The sequence below is a fragment of the Strongylocentrotus purpuratus genome, unplaced genomic scaffold (assembly GCF_000002235.5).
Source record: "Strongylocentrotus purpuratus isolate Spur 01 unplaced genomic scaffold, Spur_5.0 spur5_scaffold_21, whole genome shotgun sequence".
Taxonomy (NCBI): domain Eukaryota; kingdom Metazoa; phylum Echinodermata; class Echinoidea; order Camarodonta; family Strongylocentrotidae; genus Strongylocentrotus; species Strongylocentrotus purpuratus.
Genome location: NW_022145607.1, coordinates 7,604,950 through 7,612,399, shown reverse-complemented (window position 1 = coordinate 7,612,399; position 7,450 = coordinate 7,604,950).

Below are 7,450 nucleotides of genomic sequence, written 5' to 3'. Positions count from 1 at the left end.
GACGTCCGTGATCACTCGATTTTTTTTAGAGAGTAGATTGTCATAAAGATATTTGCACCATTACAAAATCAAACGCAATTATTTTTAGACACAAATATCCAGCGAAAATGACCCCGTGATCAGTTTCTACTATTAGCCTAATTCCCAAATTCAACCTTTGTTTCAACATCTCTTATCCAAAAATAACCTTCAAGCTTACCTAAGGCTGTGACCTATTTGTTACCGTTACACAAACTTTGTTTCTCTGACAAAATGAAGACTGGAGAAAATTTCGCAAGGCATGACTCAGATGACCAAGTAAGAGAATGGGGGAAATAACAGCCCAGTGTGAACGTTCTTTCATTTTCTCATTCGCTAATGGGGTTGATGCACGTTAAATGGAATAGGCTAAAACGTGTACAGGGAATCAACACACTGGGAGTGTTTCTTATAGTGCAGCATGATCTAATGCACTTTACATCTTTACACCGAGCCCGATTCTTACATACCGCTTTTGATGAGAGCCGCCTTAAAAATGTCAAGAGTGTCACCAAAAAATGTTGGAAATATGTCTTTTTCAAGGGTGTAAAAGACAAACTGTTTGGTTTCTGGTGTTTTAACATTTGCTCATGCGATGTTTTGCCCCAGGTTTATATAATTTCGTCAAAGATATAAGCCTAGTGCGTGGGAATCGATGGGTTTTTAAGGTCGGGCTTAGGGTTAGGATTAGGATAAGGAACAGCGCTTGGTTCAGAGTAGAATCGGGACAGTGTAAGAACCCACGAGCAGTGATCGCGATGCATGTGTCATAATTCGAGTCATTACGTTGATACTGAATGTATCACATCATCAATGTAATCTTATTCATCATGAAAGGATTATTTACTTGATTGTTTGACATTTAAAAACATAAGGAATTATATATTTATACTTATCTTACCGATTTTGGCAAAATGTTGAATCCTTTGTGAAATGTCAAACTGACTTGACATCTAACTTAGATAAACTATGGCGTCACCCTTTGTGCCTTATGTATCAGCATATAAGCTAGTTATATCATGTTTTAAAGAAGCTTAATAAAGTAGTAAATAATGACTGAATAATAGAGAAAGAGAGAGAGAGAGAGAGAGAGGGAGATAGAGAAAGGACGGGAGAGAGAATGGGGGGGGGGGGAGATTACAACATGACAAGCTTCTGTCATTAAACTAATTCGATATGATTGGAGTAATGTCTTTCTTCTTCTTCAAATGACTCTATCAAAGACTACATTTCTGTTGATCTGATTCTGTTTTGCCTACCCCACAAATTACATGAGAGATATTGACTTGTTTGTCCTTTAAAACTAACTTAACATCTACGTTAGATAAACTATGACGACACCTCTCGTGCCTTCAATATCACATTGTGATGTGTCGCGCTGATTAGTCGCTGGGTTCGTGAATATGTGATTATATGGGAAGAGCAAACAAGCGAATAAGAGAGAGAGAGAGAGAGAGAGAGAGTGTTTGTGTGACTGTGAGGCGGGGGGGGGGGTAGATAAATTGATACAGGGGCTAGGGGTGAGAGGGGTGAAAGACAGCATCAGAAAGGTGAAGTGGCAGAATAAAAAGAAGAAGAAGAATGAGAAGAGGAAGAGATATGCAGATCGTAAAAGAATATATAACATGATAGATAGTGGGTGATTGAGTCACAGATAGCGAAACAGACATGTAGTCGCAGAAAGAGAGAGAGAGAGAGAGAAAGAAAGAGAGAAAGAGACAGAGAGAGAAATAGCGAGAGAGAGAGAGAGAGAGAGAGTGTTATGAAATAGAAGAGAGATAGAGAAAGACTGAGATAAAGATACAGTAATGAAATGGACAGGGAAAGAGACTGATTGATTATTTAAATTCAATTTCTCTTGTCTTTCAATTTGACCACCAGCTTACAAACTGGTGGTCAAAAAAATTGGTGTCGTGACGATGAAATGAAAAGGTTGCGTAAAGTCAACCAATATTCATACATTACGCAAATTGTAACTTTCTGCTGCATATTACTGCACAGAGGTCAACAATCCTGCTATTAATTTACTTCTTTTTACCCAGACCAAAGCCGGGCCCCTTGGGAATGGCATCCTATATACTAATGAGATCCAGGGGGAGAAAACCGTCCCATCAATCCTATTTTTAATCATAACGAAAAGGCCGGTCCAGAAAGAAAAAAAATGTATTACTTGCGGTCCATTTAGCGGCTTGTAAATATGCCTGGGAGCTTCACGGTCGATCTCACGGTGAATTACTCGTCGTGCGACAGTCAATAGATTATAGTCAACCCTTCTAACCTGATCTCATGTAGGTAGGCCAAGTGTGCTGGATCTTAACACGTACTAAAGCCAAGGAACTTTTTACAGCACGACCGCAAAAGAAATCCACATTTTCAATAACTATTACTTTTTGAAATGTGCAAACTTTACATTGACGTATTACGTAATCTGAACATTATTTTATGGGACATTAAATAAAGCTATTGAAATTGCCATGGAGTTGATTTTGGAAAGCAGTTCGTTAAACACGAATTATACTTTTTAAAGCTAAACATTCTTTGAATTACACAAGACTAGAGATTTACTATTAAAATGTTGAATTTTATTTAGTTGCAGACTTGTCATATAAACAACGATGCCTTATTGAAAGGGGAAAAGGTATAGATGCCCACCCAGGAACTTTTAACTCTTTCACCGGTGTTCTCCTCACAGTCCCAGTCGTCCTTTTCGGCGTTCTCCTTCTTCTGCATGTAAATGTTTATTTTTGTGAATGTATAAAGCAATTTATTTTTTCAATCATTATAGGCCTATAAATAAATTTTTAAAGCACCAATGCTCAGTCTAATATCAAAGTCTTTTGTGTTACAAATATTCGAAATAGATATGAAAATAGATCAAAGCAAATTGTATAGATAAAAGGAAGGCCAAACATTGTTGTGTTTGTCGCTATTTTATTTTTGTAAACATTTGTTTGTTAGTTTTGTTTTGTTTGTTGATGTTGTTGTTGTAGTTTTTTTTTGTGGGAGTGTAATTTGTCTTTACATGGCTTAAATGTTAAGCTGCAATCTGTATAGTAAAGGCTACTGCAACTCACTTTTGTTTCATCGAACCACTATACCAATGTCTATTATCTTTAATTTAATGAAAAATAAAATGAATAGATTCGTTGATAGTGTTATTTTCCTATCAATAAGAACAAAGCATATTGGAGATTTAATACAATGAGAGAACACAAATACAATGGTTTATCCCTTCAATATCATCCATTGTGTTATCATTGTGGATGGGTGATAGGTTTTTCAGCGGGAAAAAGTTGGATGATGAGAGTAAAAAACCGCTCAAATTTTCAAGAACGCTAGATGGGGATTAATTTTAATTGCCTGGGAGATAAAACAAATATTGAATTGTGATAATAATAGGGAGTTTGTCTTTTTACGGGTATGCTGTCTCTCATGACGGAATCACTTAGCGTAATTAATTTCGTAAATTATAAACGCATGGCAGTCAAAAGAGGGAAAATGAATTTGATGACATTGGGCAGGCGACTAACTTATCGCTATGGTGTGTATGTACTTTACAGACAGTCATGTCGCTCGAACCGATGCGATGGTGTCATTGAGGTAATAATAACGACACTATATGCGAGCAAAACAAATGACCTTCATGACTATTCTATATCAAAATCCTCGCCGTTAATCCTGTTAAACCTTTTTGGTATAAAAAGTGATTTTGTCACCCCACATGGCCTTCTAGCTTCATCAGTCCCACACGCCAACAATTTTGAAGTGTTAACAAGATATAAAATCACCAAGTCCTCTTCATACCCAGCATAATACTCTGATTTATGGAACACCAGAGCCCCTTATTACAGAGAGTTGCGATTGATCCAAATCAATAGCAAGTTCTCCAATCAATCGCAAGTTTGCAGTCTCCTATTTCTTATGTACATAGTTGTGAATAAGTTGCGAATGATATCAACTCTTTGTAAGACGGGGCAAAGATGTCAACCTCTTCATCATGACTCTATTAAGTATTATTATAAATTCCGTATTAATAGTATGAATAAATGACATGAATCGAGTCATAAAATGAATAAAAAAAATAGAGTTCGTTATGACACAAATGTTCTCCTTTGAGTTTGAGTTTGAGTTTGAGTTTATTGATTTCACATTTCACATGCAGAAATAATACAGATAACAAAATATACATAAAAGACATATTGTTTCATAATATAACAAAATTTATTTTATCTTGTTAAATGATCATTTTAATTTGCAGAGGATGAAATGTGTAAAAGGCACTTAGAGTTCCTTAAACCAGTAGGGTATACCACTGCGCACTAGGTCAAAGCTTTGAATCTCGGACTTAAGTTAATATGGTATTTCGAATAATAACTGATAAAATGTTTTGTAAAATGAAGTAAAAATCTAATAAAAACAGACAAAGACAGTGAGTAACAGCAGCGTATCGTTTATAATTCAATCTGCAGTTCCTAATATCTGGAAATAAAAACAATTTCCATTCCCGAACGCCAGCAGATTTGTCAATGCCAAAACCATAAATCTGCCATTGTTATACTTAATTCACTCATAATTCTGATTCTGCCCGTATACGCTTAGGGTGCATATTTTGTTGGATATGGATTTTGTAATATTAATGAAGAGTGGTGGCATCATTATGTTGTGTAAGTTTTCAAACCTGTTTCCAGTACTAGTTAGTATCTATTACACAACTATGTTTATCCAATTTTAATTCTCTTTATGTAACTTGTATTTTAATGCTGTTTAATCCTGTAAATACGCATATAATTATACAGCTTATTGCTGTGGAACATGTTGTCTAAAAAGCTATATTTAGTAGTAGCGAGTTGAATTGAATGGAATAATGGTATCAATCATAACATATTCTCCTGGAATTAAAGAAAGACCCCTTGGCTTTACCACCCCTGGAAATTTACCCATCATGCCCAGGGTCTTCATTCCCGAACACCACCCTTTCCGGTCTACTGATTCTCTATAACACATGCACAATCACTGCCAAAGGGACGACTACCACCCGATGATAATATCGCCCTTATAAACATGATAAATGTTGTTTTCAAGATTATTGTTTTCGGGGCAGTGTTAGAAAAAGAGTGGGAACGGTTGGATAGAGCGGATGGTAGGATGAATGCAGTATAGGCATAAGATCTTAAGTAGAAATCCGCAGAGCAATACAGGTACTCAGTGTTTCAAATTTCAATTCCTGTCACACCGCAAAACCGATTCCAAATATACTCAAAACCGTCCGATACCTCGGCCATACACATTAATGTAAATAGTACGTTGGTTCTGTAGTGTAGTCAGTTTGGTGTTGGTGTTGATCGTGTGACTGAGGCATAACACCTCATCTGTAAATGAGCGACAGATCACGACGAATGTCTCATTCACAGATGTTATCACACACAATCTTCTGATTGAACGATTAATTCTAGAATTAGCAAGTGTCGTCTTGTTTCGATGGTTATCTATTCAAGGGTGAAACCTTGCACAGTGATAGCGTGTGATTCATAACCTGGTGTGGGAGTGTTTCCTAATATAGTAGCGTTCCACTATCTTCGCCTGAACGCTTCAATCCGTGATTAGTCTCTCTCCATAATGGCCGCTGGCAGGTTTTTGTATATATATTTGTTTATATATAGGCGATGTAAATTGCCAAAGACACGTGGTGCATGAAATAGATAAATGCATACAGAATATACAGAAACATAACAATAGAATAGTGGCTATATTTTCCATGCATCATTAGCAATCCCATGCTACCATATTGTTAATTAAACGACCTGCACTGGCTTCCAGTTACTGAAAGAATACAATACCAGCTACTTGTTCAAATTTTCAAATCTTTGTCATCAACACTTCCTCTATACATGTACATGTACATGTCCTCACTCTTTCATCAACAGAGAACATCATATTTACTTTGATCTATTATCAGCTCCTTCCTTTCTCATTCCGAAATCCCGAAAACAGACTGGCTTCAAATCCTTTCAAACCGTCGCCCCACCCCTATGAAACAAACCCCCTGCATTTCTGAGGAATATAACTTCTTTTGGCTTCTTCAAAGATATCTGAAAACAAAATTCCTCTACAATTCTTCTGAATAATTCGTTGATTGACTATAAGGCACATTGCCTTGTTATGTATCTTCTGGAAATAGCTATCTTAGGATACTTTGACTATTATTATTATGCATTAATAATATTATGAAGAAAGGTAACGTGCAACCAACGAAATGGATAAATTTACGTGAAAAGGCATATTCTTACCGTGAAAAAGCTTTTATTATGTGAAACCGATGTGAAACCTAGCAAATAATAAGTATGATCTCTATTTTAATTAAAACACGTTTTCCCCCCGAAAGCATCGACTATACTTCCGGAACTAACAAGACTGTCTCGAATCATAATTGCCGCACGTTAATAATTATTATAACAAAAAACAAAAACATGAATAAATCATTGACAAAGAGTAAGCAGAGGCTCATAATAGATGTTTTGAGCTAACTTCGGTCAAAGTAAATGAAGCGATGTACATAAGCATTTGCATAAGCAATTTCCTTGTATAACCTAATGTAGCTGCTCTTTTATTTTCATCGAATTTTGCCCGTCTATGATATAGGAAATAATGTATCAATCTTCACCTTCACACGGAAAGTAACAAGTTCCTCTTTCTTTTCTTAGAATATACGTTGCCATGATTAATCAGAAATTTGTAAGTATACGATTCAACACGTTTACGTAGAATGCCCCCTAGGAGTGTGTTAAATCAATCTGGTTCGTGTTACTTATAGGCCTACACCATTTTACTTGTTAAATAATTTAAGTCGGAATATTTCTATCCATTTATCATTGGCTCCATTCTCTCGAGTGGGCGGGGCTTGATGATGAAGGGAGCAGGCAATCAAAGTTAGCATGTATATCCCATCGTAACTGACCTACTTTGAGAAGAGGAGTCCAGCAGGAGACACAAATGCAATATAATGTTTCTCAACGAGAAAATCATACCGAATTTCCTTATAATTCTTCGAAAGTTATAAAATATAGCGAACTTAATGATATCGAACATTTTTTAAAACTTCACAGAGAAGAGTATCGATGCACTTTTGTCATAGATTTAATTAATAGTTTGTGTGTGTGTTTTTTTAATGGAAGGGTGCTCGCAAAAAAACAACACACAACAACACCGAAATGGACGGAGAACGCGCTATTTGCACCCCGATCATATAACTGTAGTAAAACGGAATTTGAATATCTTTTATGATTATTCTGCTAAAATGTTAGTGCAATTTGTTAATGAATCTAAGTTTTTCAAAAAGTAGTTATTAAGCTGATCGAATTTGTGTTGTGTGTTATGAGTGCTTTTTACAAAGAGGAAATTAGACATGTAACTATTGCTAATACTACTACTACTA